The following is a 14505-nucleotide window of genomic DNA, read 5'->3' on the forward strand; positions in this document are numbered from 1 at the left end:
TATTTTTACTTATTTCACCATAAATCCTCATTCTTTCATGATCGTCGCACTTTTTTTGACCTACAAAAAAGCTCCGGTTTCCTTCGTTTTTGGACTAATCAATTTCTGTTCTAAATAATACTGTGTACAAATCGTCGAATTTAGAATGAAGATTATGGGAAAATCAGTATCAAAAGAGCAAGTTTGGAGCCTGCAAGTCCATTTCCTCAACTTTCATAAATTCGGCAGCGTGCTGATAATGACATTATCAGTTATCACTTTTTATACAAGCTCGTCTGATCAAATAACGGTATGAAGCCATCCAAAACGGTGCTAAAAATATTGGATGCTCGATATTTCCGAGCTACAAGAAAATTATATTGCCGAAAAAAAAGTGCTATTTTTGTAATGCACTATCACAGATATTTGGGCAAGTTCGAAACAAAAATGATAGGAGTATTATGTAATGTATGTACTTATTTACGACTTCACCTGTGCCGTTAAGAATGACTAAAGTTTTTTCAATTGTGTTGTATATCTGCATTTTTGACAGTCAAATATTATGTGGTAAAACGCCGGGTTTCATTATGATTTTACCACTTTTCGTTTTTAAGAACATATAATTTTCAATATCTTCTTCTGACTGTTATAAAAAAATGTGACAATAGTCTACTGCCTTTATTTAAAACAAAATCACTTTGCCGCATAACTCGTTAACAAGTTATTCTTGTTTTTTCATTTTGAAGAAGACTGATAAATTGTGTAGCAGGTGCTGTTACCGATGTGTTTCTAGTTACATTGGGACACTACATATCTTTTGTATGGCATTTTTTAAATTCACATTATAATGCAAAATACGCTAGGCTCTCGGATATTTAAAACAACAGTAATTTGGAATCAGTAATGCTGAAATGTCTCAAATCTGACATCAGTATGGAGTGCGCCGAGTACCGTGGTGTGACGTCACGGCTAGTCACGCCCCGTTTCCCAAATCTACACTTTTGGGATTTTTTTTAAGGGTGAAAGAATTGCTGAAAAAAATTTATTTTTTGGGAATCGGTTATTTACGCAAATACGATTTTTCACGCATGTTTCTGATACAAGTATTTGCTTTAACTTTAGGTCTCTATTTCGGTAAAAAGAGAATCTTTTCGAAAGGTAACTGGGGAATTCCATGAAAAATTATCAACAGCATTTTTTCTTCATAAACTGAGAATCTATTTTGTGATTGCATGAGTTCAGGAAAAAGCGCAAATAAACCTTTTTTGCAAACAATGGATCTGCTTATCAATACTCGAGAATCGCTAGAAAATCAGGGGAAGTTAGACAAAATCACTAAAAAATCAGGAGAAAATATTAGAACAATAGGGGCTAATCTTTAGAAAATCAGAGAAAATCACTAGGAAATCAGGGTAAATTAGACGAAATCCCAAGAAAATCAGGGGAATTTGGACGAAATCCCAAGAAAATCAGGGGAATTTGGACAAAATTACAAGAAAATCCGAGAAAGTTTATCGAAAACAAAAGGAAATCAAGGGAAGTTTGTCGTATGCCATTTTCGAAAATTATTAACTTCTGGGATTAATCTTCTTGGAAAATAAGTCTTAGGAAATCACTATAAATCAGAGGAATTCGTTACGAAATCAGGGAAACTTTGACGAAATACAAAAAAAACAAAGAAAGTTAGACGAAATCGTTGGAAAATTATTAGAACATCAGGGGCATTCAATAGGAAAGCAGGGAATGTTAGACGAAATCACAAAGAAATCAGGGGAAGTTAGGCGAAATCAAAAAGAAATCAGGGGAAATTAGGAATTTATTTATAATTTTTTTATTTCTTCGATTAAATAGAGATTTAGTAAGAGAGCGAACTCTGTTATTCTTCATTATCTTTTTTAAACCAGTTTTGTTACTGGCTCTCTATTACCGATGGTTTGTTGTTTTCTTTTTCCAACCCCTGTTATCAGATGTTGTAAACAAAGATCGACAACAGTTAGCCGACAGTCGTACCGCATCACATTCACAAAAGAAAATCGTAAGTTGGGTAATTAGGAGCTGATTATTACTGATTTACACAGCCCCATTTTATGGCTTAGAGAACACCAACTCAGAAATCGCCTGTATTTATAGAAACTTAAGGGTCTACGAGCCTGCCCGAAAATTTCGTGTTTGAAAAGTATGCAACTTTAACAACACCTTTGATTGACAGCTGCCAAAAGGGATTACCGAGGATTTGGTAATGAGGGAATCATAAACTTTATGGAAACGGTCGCTTGACCTGCACATTTCCTAAGAAACCCAGCGGTTGGAACAATAAATTCGTGTTGGACCAAAGATGAGTTAAAATATCAGGATTTGAGTTTCTCTGCGTTTTGAGCTTGTGAAATTTCTGGTTCTAGTAGACAAAAATTTTACGGGCGTAATTTTTTTTCAATTAATGAAAAATGTATGTATAAAATCCCCAAATTTCCAGTTCCCATAGTACGTAATGGAAGAATGTTTTTTTAATTGAAAAATGTAATTTTCGTAAATGTGATCCAAAATTTTTCCTCACTGGTTACCGGGGAAATTTTAAAATTACTTATTATTTTAATATTTTTATTTGAGAAAAACGCATTTAATTTTTTTTAACCAAACCTTTTACCTGACACATGAGTTTTTGGACCTTTTAGACTCTGTTGTTTTCTGTGATTTAAAAGTTAACTCTTCATAATAATACATCCCACTAATCAATAAAAATACTTCCCTAATTAATATTTTTTAAGCCAGAACCACTCAGGAAAAGCAAAATTGGCGTTTAATGTTATTATGCAAAAAAACTATTTTTAAAAAAATCTGAATCCACTTGTGTCTTTAATTGTACGAATTTTACACAATAATCCTCGTCTCTAATCTTACCTGCTACCGGTGGATTTTATAGGTTACCAATAAGACAATTAGCTTTCAAATATGTCGAAGCTAACACCATAATTTTCTTTTCAAGAAAAGACTGTAAAACCCAAAACCTATAAATAAATACCTTGAAAAAATATTTAAATTCTTTCAATTTTTGGATACTTGTGTTTTTGACTGGGCTCGACTTGTAAATCAATGTACTTTTTTAAATTTCTAGAGTTTTATCGATTAAAGTTCAATGTTGTTTTTTGATGTTTTGCTAGAAATACGGGTTTTTGTTGAAAAAAATGCATAGAAAATATGAAAATGACTAAGAAAACTAGGCATAATAATCTGAGTTAGAATATATCATATATTTAACTACTTATTGTTTCAACATATAGTGTATTAACTTAAAAAAATGTATGTTTGAATAAAAAATAAGTACCTTCAACTTTTAACTTTTTTAAAAACAAGGGAAAGTCTGAAAAATATACTTGAAAAGGTAAAATCTCTAATTTTGAGTGTTTTTGAAAGGGAAATTCGCTTCGCTCATGGAGATTTTGTCCGAAATTTGTTTGAACGAAACCGTATTTTTTGTTCTGAAGTAGCCCAACAGAAAAAACATGGTAAAAAGACGAATTTTAAGTATTTTTAAATGGTAACTTTTCTTGGCCGAAACCGTATTCACGTTTGATAAAACAAGATATATTTCTTAAAATTTTGACTTTTTTAAAAAGGGTGACTTCGAAAAACCGAGCGAATTCTTTAAAAATTTTAACTTTTTAAAAACTTTTGAAAACCAGACTAAAAGCATTAAAAACAAAGTGTTCTGAGAGGGCCTACTAGTACAAAATTCAAAACAGGGTAAAATCTTTGAAAACAAGGTAAAATTCCTAATTTTAAATGTTTTTAAAAGGGAAATTTGTTTGTACGAAACCGTATTCACGTTTGATAAAACAGGATATACTTCTTAAAATTTTGACTTTTTTAAAAAAGAGTTCGAAAAACCGGACAAATTCTTTAAAAAATGTTAATTTTAAAATATACCTTAAAAACGGGAGTATTTTCACGATTTTTCTGCTTTTCTGTTAACCCTTGAAAATCGGGGTGTTTTCCTTAAAAAGTAGCTGTGTTCTCAAGGGGCCATCTTAGTAGTTTAATTATACGAATTTTAAAAGCAATTAAAAATGTATTTCGGAAAACCTATAAATAAATATCTTGAAAAAATATTTAAATTCTTTCAATCTTTGGATACTTGTGTTTTTGACTGTGCTCGACTTGTAAATCAATGTACCTACTTTTTTAAATTTCTAGAGTTTTGTCGATTAAAGTTGGTCAGTTGCTTTTATCAAACTTGCACGTCAGCAGTTTTTGACAAAATTTGGTGTTTGGGAATAAATTGTGTTTTTGATAATTTTTATCAACACCAAGATTTGAGCCAACAATTTTATTAAAAAACGGTGATGAAAAATATTAGGAATAGTTCCGAAAGTAAAAATGTAATTAGCGGTTTTAAGTCAGAATTATCGGATAAAGTTTTTGAAATAGAAAATGTTCCCAATAATACACATTTTATAATTGCGGAAAAAAGGTCTTCTAATTTAAAACTGGAAAATACGAAATGTAAAATTAATGCGTAAATAACAAAATTTTGTGTGAAAAACAGTGAATTATACCGAGTCCGGCAACAGTAATAATCACCCTCAAAATCGTTTTTAGTTTCAAAAATAAATATTTGCAATTTTGCATTCGCTTTATCAAGCTTAACAATCTAAAGCAAAAATTTGCGATGCGTTAGAAGAGTAATTTTTAGCGATGTTTGAGTTTTTGCGTAAATACTCGCGAATTGTTTTTTTAAAATAACTGTGACCTGCTTCATCTTAAATTTAATGTAACTGAGCATAAATTGCTGTTTTAACAAGTTAGTTTTCAAAACTATGACGGACAGTGGCAAACTACATCAATTTTTTACAAGTCACTTCAATTTTGATTAACGTTGATTGTTGCACTTTTTGGATACTAAATAGAAATAGTTAATTATATACATTGAAAAATAAGAACTTAGGGCCCGATTTTAAATCAGTGGCGTAAAATTGCGTTGTCGCAGTTGAAGATACCTTTGCTCTCTACCATCGCTAAAGAATTATTTACAATGTCAGGATTAATATGAAGGTTTACTGCCTTAATTACTTAAATATTTTTAACACATTTATATTAAAATATATGTATATATTGAATGGTTCCAAAAACCCTCACAAATAGATAAAAATTACACTTTTAAGGCGTCGCGACGCCAAAACTATCGGTGATAAAGAACAAGTTTTTGCGTCATCTTCTAGAGCTTCTTCGATTATCCATTAGCGTATGTAAATTTTTAAAATTTTATCTCTAAGACAATTTTGGGGGTGACCACAAATGTTGCCGGACCCTGTATCAGAGATAATAAAATATTATTTCTCAATACACTAGCTACAAGTACCTTCGATATTTGTTGCCGAGAGCGACCAGTTGGGTCTTTACCTGCTTTTACCCGATAGCAGTTTATTAATTGGGCGGAACGTCAGTGACCCCCTAGTGAGCGGTCGTAAATCATGAGATTTGCATAAGATGATTTGCGTTAGTTGTACTGTTGGTTGCCTATTTTTGATTTGTTTTTTTATTAATAACTTCAAAATTATAGCATAATGACAAAAACAAAAATGTCACCTCCATAGAGGTTTTAATTCTCCACATGTTGGTATTTTTTTAACTTCGTAGGTTGCTTCATATTCCTTAAAAACGAAAAATGGGAATTTCAGTTTTTAATTAATTAAAGTCAAATTTTTCACTTTTTCAAAATTCGAAGATGTCACCTCCATAGCTCTACCTGAGACGCATACATACAGAGGTCGAGCGATTTTTCAAAGTCCAAAATGCGCTTCAAAAACGAAAAATCGTAAGCCATATACGGGTATATGCGTAGCGTAGACCCTTAACAATTTATATAAATTCGCGAGATTCTATTGTATATTTTTTTCTTGCTATGACGTGGTGTCCAAATGAGGGACTACACCTTGTGTCTTATTTTTTTTCTTCTTTCATTGTATGAGTAATAGAATTTGCAATTGGCTCAGAAACCACGAAAGACGCAGCCTGTCTGATTTATGAATTTCCTGCGTAGTACTGTTAAATTTTTAATAGCAAAGCGCGTTTTCAGGAAAAATTTTCAGGAAAGTCTACATTTTGCCATCCGTAATTATTTGTACCAGAGTTTCAAAAAACAAAAACCACAAAATATGAAGTTATCCTAACTCTTTCTTTGTTAAATGGTAAATGACAAAATGCAATTAACTAGGTGGTCCTCGGAATCCCTCGGTTTTTTGTGAACCTAATTTTCCGAGGCCATTTTTGTTTCATAGTATAACAAATAAGCAAACTTAAATTAAAATCCAACGCCACGAAACAGCGAAGTTCACGAAAAAAGCGAGATCTACAGAATTCCGAGGGCTACCTAGTAATCATCTCATTGGTGTTTTCGGGATGATAAAAGGCAATTTTTATAGTCAAGTTCTGCTTTGGCTTAGGTAATCGGCAGCAAGATTATCGAGAAATAATTAGACAAAACCGTCTAGAAACAGTAGTCTAAGTCAAAAGACCTCAAGGAGGTACCTACTGAAATGTTTTGAGGTGGAATATTGTTCTATCAAAAAACTGTTATCATTCACATACTTGGGTCTTAACCTGGATAAATTTATGAATACAATGTTGTCAGAGATGTTGTTTAACCTTCCGCCAATGGCAAGGAAATTACCTACTTCATTTTTGTAAAAACTTTTAGGGCATGAATCTACGAGAGAATAAAAGAAGGTAAAAAAATTAAGTATCTACTTTCGAACTTTTTTTATAATTTTTGGTCTTACTAAATTCTGAATAAAGTAAAATTAACAGCAAATTAAAATTTTAATATTAATCGTAATTTTATAAAGAGTGCAAGACTTTTGAACGTTAGTGTATTTAGTATCAGAATTTACCCGGCGCATCCACCATTTCTATTGTGAATATTTAGTTACTTTTAATTCTGCATGAGTAGAGATAATAAAAAGCAGTTTCACACACATTTAAGACCAAGATTATCGTACTTAACTAAAATAATTATAGATCTTCAAACAAACTTTTTTTTAATTTGATTAACTTCATATTTCACCCCTTCTAACTGTCTCTATAAATATGCAATTTCTTTTCTTCTGCATTAGTTAAGTTTGAGACAGAAGATTTAAGGCCTCTTTAAAATGTAAATCCAGTTCATCAAAGACTTTCTATGCAAGTTCCCGCCAATACTCGTCTTTTATTTACATCCAGTGTCCAAAGGGCGTTGTTTGCGACGACAGAACACGTGAATAATTACTTGTTTGAGCACTTCAAGGATATTGATTTGATTCTGAGAGTGTTGTGATTGTCAACAGTATCATCCTACTTCTACCACAATATAATAGAAGCGAGTTACCAAAAGTGTTTAGTTTGCGCTCGTCCTTCAATGACATACGTGTAAACTCCGTAGACCTAGTTTTTTTAATGCTAATTAAAAAAATCGTTAAAAAAATTGGAAGTTCTTTTCCGATACATTATCTGTCGCAATTTCCCTAAGGATTACGCCCCTGTTGACGCCTCCGCTTCAATTATCATAATTCTCTCGGTTAAACTGCCATAGGTCGTAATACGCCATAAATTTCACCACCTATATACCATTCGATCAATGATCGTCAATCCCAGTGAAAGCGACATTATGGATGATCTAACTTGAATTTTAAATTTACCGTTATCTCTGTCATTGTTTGGAGCATTTTGCATGGATCTATGAAAAATAGCCAATATATTTGATTGCAATTTGCTCCAAATAGGTATATTCTCGCTACAAGTAACAAAAGTCAGAGATAAAATACCACATATGTATTATAGCATTACGCAATATCAAATTAATCACAAACAAAAATAATTGTAGTTAAATAAGTCCGTCTAGGAAATATGCATGGTTTTTGCACTAAAAAAACTTAAAGTTTTGCATTATCGCCACGCTTCGTCTCTCAACATGTTAAACCTATCCCATTTCAACTGTCACAAAACCCTTAAAAAAGTAAAGAGGGTTGTTCAGAGTCACCCAACATCCGTCTTCACCTTCAAAACTTAAATTAATAACCACGGTAACAAACTAAATTGGATGAAACAGCCAAGTTTGACATTAATAAGCAAAATGAAACATTAAAATCGTTTGTGGTTCAAAATTATGTTTATTAAATGGAAGTACGAGCATTTTCTTTGCACACAAAGAGTAGTTTTAATAACGATGACATCGTCTTCCAGTTGGGAAGTTCCAATTGCTTCTTAATACATACAGAGTGATTTTAAAATAGAGGCAGAAATAAAAATAACGAAAATACGTAAAAGACGTTTTCGATGATTTTTATTAATTTTAAGGTAAAAGTAATAATTCCAAAATAACCTTCACAACAATGCAGAGCATTTTGTTTGAGAATAATGGACCTATGCATAGTAACCTTAGTAACCGTAATAATCATTGACGTAGCAAGAAAATTGGAATCAACTTTATTTACTTTATTCTTAAAACTGAGACAGCAATTTAAAAACGAAACCTGTCAACTTCATTTATTTACAGTAAGCTGTAATGGATTTTTTTTCCGCCTCTTTTTCAAAATCTACAGGTGATTCGTTTTTTTTGAACGCTTGCTAAAAATTCATCTCTGGCTATGAAATAAAAGAACAAATTTCACATCCTCACATCTGTTTTAAATTTAGGGACTTGACAAAATAACGCACTAAGCGCCGATTCAAATATCACACTCACTCATGACTTTATTAAATATTTTCTTTTATACTAGGCATTGACATATCATCCTGATGGCAAAAATTATAATGCCATTAGGCCTTGGGTAATAGACTTAATACAAGGTGTTTATAAATGTTTCTAGCATCAAGGGTGGCTATGAAATGTCAAAGAAGTTTGCCGCTCATTACAAATGTGGGTTTCGATTTTTCAACTGACATTTGCAGTTAACCTCAAACATGGAACACAGTAAGTTTTGAGTAATAAACTGTTCTAGTTGTGGTTTAAAACCTGAAAATCATAAACTTGGGCACAAAACTGTAACTGAAACGTCATGGACATAAGTAACGTTATAAATAATTTTCAAGATAGTTATATTCACTATGAAAACAAAGCGGCAAAATAGTGGGCAGCAAGAATTCCAGAGCTACCCTTGATGCTAGAAACATTTATAAACACCTTGTATTAATATTCTAAATAAATTGATATATTAAAAATGACTAAAATTGTGTTTTTAACTGTAAAGTAGACTCAAACTCATTAACGTCAAATTAAGTCCCACGTTTTCAATAATCTTTGTTTTAAATTTTATTAAAATTCGTTTACAATTAACAAAGCTGTGTGAATAAGAATTAACTAAGCTTTTTATAATAATGAAGCCAAATGATCGAACTTTCAGTCTAGTTATTTATCCCAAAATGTAATAAACGAAGTTCTTTTTGACAAACTCCATATAAATTCTGTCTACTGGTTTTCTGTTAACCCATAAAAATGCTCTAGAATTTGAAATGTTAAAAAATTTTAATTTCTATTTTTAAGATTTTTAATTATTAATTTAAATTATTGACTGCTTTAAGAGTGATTATAATCTACCTTATCGTTTCAACACATTTTTCATATGCGGATGCTTCAAATTCTTGTACTTATAAACGTTTTAATTCCTTTATTTTTTATAAATTATATAGTTAATTGTATTTTTTATTAATTATAATTGTATAATCAATTTTCTAGATGCTATAGATTGTTCAAGCTTCGAACTTCCTCGATTTGTTCTAATTTAAAGTGGAAAAGACTAATCGTTAAGGTTCTGCAGATATTTATTTCTTGAAATCGTCATTTTTCCTGCAAAATTTCCTGCAAAAATTTTTACTGCGACTTTGTCAGCTTAATAATTTGAGGATAATAAAAACGAACATGAACTCATAAAAATCTGCCAAATGAAAAATTTTATTTGCTTAAAGATAAAAATTTAACTTGAATAGTTTTTTGAATAGTTTAAATATTGTGGTTTCTAAATGCTTTGGACAAATTGTCTGAATTAATCCATAGAAACTTTCGATTTTCTAAATTGCTTTTAGTTCTACTTGACTGATAAATTATAAAAATACACGTAAGCTTTAAAAAAAGTGATGCTTTTCACATTGCCCTAATAAACTATTTCGCTAAAGTATTTCGTTTTTTAAAATACCTTTCTGATTTTTGTTTCCGTTGTCCAGAGCATATGGCCCGTCACGGCCTATCCCAAAATCCGTAAGTTTCCGGGCGCACGTCACAGCCCGTCTCGCCCCTTTCCGGACGGACTCCGGGCGAGAGTAACGGCTACAGGTTCAACGTTGAGTTGCAAATTTCCCAAATCGACTGTAGACGGAACCACACGAATCTGTTCGTGAACGTAAAAGCTCACACGCTGGAGATTTAAGCTCAGTCTCATCTGGGATACTGCCTAGCAACTGGGACTTGTTACCTTCCGTTGCAACGACAGAAAGCACGCGATCCGGCGTGCTTACAACACACGTTTTCAATTTTGATTTTGTGGTGGACCTCGATTTTTTCCCGAGAGGTTGATAGTGCCAACTCACAAATTAAACAGCTGATGCTTCTAACATCGCACTGTTAAGAAGGTGAGTGATTTGTTGATGATTTTCATATGAGGGTATGTTCGTGCAGTGGTGTGCTTGATTTATTTCGGGGTGTTTACAGCTGCATTAGCGCTCGGAGGAGGAATTTACAACGGAGCTCAAATTGTTAAAGTTGGGAAAGGATTTCGGCTAAGATAAGGGATTTTAGTCTTTTTTGCAAACTAGTGACGTTACAAATTTTAACTGTAATTAAAGCACAATAAACATTTAATAGCGGTTTTTGTTATGTTTGATTTTGCCCGCTTAGGAGAACTATTTAGTGTTTCAGAAATAGCAAACTGTTAACTTGCATATTAAAGGTCAAATTAGTTAGGAAGTAATCAAAAGCCTACTAAATAATAAGGGTTGGCTTCTCTCAAACTACAGGCTTGTGAGAGTTCGCTTAATTGAATTAACAAATTTATTAAGTGTACCTTTTGTAAACAAAAGAATAGAAATAGAACACAATTTAATGTAAACAATTATACGTATTTATAGTCCAAAGTTTGAGCTTTTATTGAAAATAAATATTTACCATCGTTTGTAATAATTAGTTGACCTAGCTTCCATAATTATGCACAAAGTTAACATTTGAATTTTTGGTTTGTTGCAATTCATGCATTTGCCGTCAAAGTTGGCTTTGTCGGTCTTGTCATATTTGACAAGAAAAAGCAATTATGGGAAAATATTGAAAATACTTACCTGTTTGCGTTATTATTTATTTTTATTTGTTTATTTTCCATTAAACATTTTTGACACCACGTGAATGATTTATTAGATTTATATTATTTACTGTCAAATCATTTTTTGTTTTTATTTTGAGTATACTGATCGTCAGCTGTCTTCGAGCACGTTGGCGCTTTTTGTTTTTCTTTTCGTCGTTTAAATTTAACAATATTCGTATTAAAACTGTAAAAAAGCCATCAATTTTAATCTTACTCAACCCTTGATTAAATGGTACTTCTTTTGTGTTTTTTAAGCACAATAAAATTTTTAATTATATATAATAGCAAAATAGTACATTTAAACACTTTTAAAAATGGCGGATGCGCCGGGTTACTTTTTAAACATTTCTGGTTTTAATTGATATTTAGTTTTTCTTTCATTATTTTTTTTGCAACCAATAATTCCAAACTTTTTTATTAATAACGGAAGCAAAAATTGTTATTTACATTCGATCAACTAAAGTAGAATTTGCTCGTGGCAAAATTCCATTACTGTCATTAACATTGCCAGAATTACTTTTTTTAATCATCACAATTTTTCGATTTTACAAGAATATAAATTTTGAAAGTAAATAAATAATCTGTCAAAAGTAGTAATATTGTCAAATTTTGTTACTGTGGTATTAAAATTATCGAAATTATTTTTTTAAACATTCAAAATGGTTCGTTTCTTTAATTTTTTTTATGTTTTTTTGTTTTAAAAGCTTGTAATTGAGCGTAGTTAATCAAGATGTCAAAAGTAGGAAAGTACCCAAGTGTCATGACTGTAGCATTAAAACTATCTGAATTACATTTTTTTTTAATTTTTACTATTATTCGTTCCTCCAACAATAAAAATTTGTAAATTCTGTTTTTTTTTTGTTTTAGACATTGTTATTAAACACGCTAAATAAATCTGTCAAAAGTAGTAAACTTGCTAAATTTTATTACGGTAGCGTTAAAATTACCAGAATTACTGTTTTTAAATGTTCAAAACTTTTTGTTCCTTCAAAAATAAAAATTCTTAAAATCTGTCCCATTTGTTTTAGAAATTTGAAATTGGGCTGAATTAAAATCTCTACAGTAAGAAATTTTTAAAACCTTCAGGCCACTAAAACATCAAAGTTTGAATTAAATGTGTTGATCTGACACATCTGATAATTTTTTGACGTCCTTTGCAATTTTTAAATCTTCTATTTATGTATGTTGTTTGGCGCCACCAATAAAATTAATTTTTATTTTTATTTTTAAGATGGAAAAATCATTTTAACAACGAAAGAAATTGTGTAAAAAACACTTTGTTGTAGTAAAGGTTTGCTTTCTTTTTAAATGCCCCTGAGCAGGCAGTGTAATATGAATTATTTTTGCCCCCCTGCTGCAGCATTTTCGCACTGACAGCGTAAAAGTTACCATGTCTGCAACCAAAAAGTGTGCTTTACAACACAAAAGACCAAAAATTTTATTTTACATCCTCATAATAGCTGTGGAAGCTGAATTGGTAAAATTATAATAAAAACTACCGACAATCGTTTTCTTAATTATTTTCACATACCGAGTTATTCATTCATGTTGCCAATATTCACTTCAAAATTTAATTTTAAAACTTTACCATTTTGCTTCATGTTTCTTTTATGAGCTCCTTATTATTGACGTTCTTTTGAACACATGGCGCAAACTTGCCGACATCAAACGAAATCGAAATAAGAAATCTGGAACCCGACTTATCCGCAAACAGATCTTGACTAAACGACAGCAACATCATAATCTCTTAACTCAAAAAAATTTAAATTTTTCGTTCCATTTATTAAAACATAAACGAACAGCATATTCTGAAATCTTAAACAAACTGAAATGAAAATTCTTTATTTAACAGTCAAATATTTACTTTCGGATTTCGGGTGTCGACACTGTTCTTTCGTTGATGCGTAAAGTTCAGTTAAAAATTATTTCGTTATAAATTAAATCAGGTCGTATGTCAAGCGTGAAACCTTGCGTTCGTTTGATTTATTTTTGATGGAAATGCCCTAAAAGTAAATTTGAATAGTACGCTCACGCATTGTTTGCCCTTTGTGAAGACAAATTACGTATTCAGTATCACTGTATAGAATGATAATATGACACACCAGACTAAGAGGAAATTTGTTCTGTCTTCCATTGAAATTCGGGGGCTGTTTCTCATTTTGTGACAATGTCAGAGTTGTGGCAGGCCCGGCCTTGTTCTTTTGTGTGATTTTGCTACATTCCTACGTGATTTGATGGGGGAAAAATTACCTAACTAACAACTCTAACGCTGCGTAAATTGGTGAGGGCACACCCTTTCTGTTCTAAAATGTTGACGGTGAGTTATATTAATTTAATAGTAAATAATGACAACATAATTTGCGGCGCTCTGTTTTCTTGACAATAAAGGGAGATGACATAATGTGCTTGAAGAAGAAAATGTAATTTTCCTAAATTTCTGGAATGGAATTTTATACTTATACAAAATTTGATGTATGCATGTAAAGAATTTCTTTTAATTGATATTTTTTGCAAGAATGTAGTAATTTTGCTCGAGTATGAAAGTTATGACAGTTATGAGTCTCGTAGTGAAGATCCGATGGTGTGGAGGTAATATAAATTTTTAGATAAAATGCTACTGAAAAAGAACAATATTATTTAAATATTCTATAAGCTGATATTAACAAATTTTCCTAGAAGAATTTCTGTTAAATTTACCAAAGCATAGGTATTTCGTAATGATACAATTTAAGTTTAAATTTTGTTGCGTTTTATTTGACTTGTTTGATCAGGAATACAATGTTTAATGTAGCAATTAATAAAAATTATTATTAAAACACAATTGGAACTTTTTTTTCAATATTGTTATAATAACACTGCGTGACAAATTCCAATTAATTTTGAGTACCTTTTTTGAAAGTTCCAAATAATATCTTTACCTCACAACTTCGTATCACGTACCATTTTTTTGTTAAATCAATTTGAAAAATAGTTAAAAAAACATAGAAAGGAACTTGTTTTTTCAGGATTATTTAAAATATTAACGTTGTCATGGTCATAAAAATTCAAGATATATCAGAAAAAACAAGAATTAAAAAAATGATGAAAATCTATGCAAATCGTAATTGGTTTGGTCCGCGTACTTTAAAGGGAACTTTTACACTCACAAAAATTCATGCTTTTGCACTAATTTTGAATGTATTGTACTTGAGCTGTGTAATAACTTTTA

The 14505-nt window shown here is 31.1% G+C and overlaps 1 protein-coding gene across 2 annotated transcripts in view; it reads left to right on the plus strand.

Annotated features, from left to right (window-relative positions):
• Positions 1-10382: 10382 nt before the first annotated feature.
• LOC148180872 (uncharacterized) overlaps positions 10383-14505 on the plus strand; it is a 97233-nt gene continuing 93110 nt past the window's right edge. For both annotated transcript variants that reach the window (XM_088044175.1, XM_088044179.1), the window contains exon 1: positions 10383-10575. The gene's annotated coding sequence lies outside the window, so the exon portion shown is untranslated. The remainder of the gene's footprint in view (positions 10576-14505) is intronic.

Source organism: Gnatocerus cornutus, chromosome 1 (genome assembly GCF_029298725.1).
Source record: "Gnatocerus cornutus isolate USDA-ARS CGAHR chromosome 1, icGnaCorn1.1, whole genome shotgun sequence".
NCBI classification, from domain to species: Eukaryota; Metazoa; Arthropoda; class Insecta; order Coleoptera; family Tenebrionidae; genus Gnatocerus; species Gnatocerus cornutus.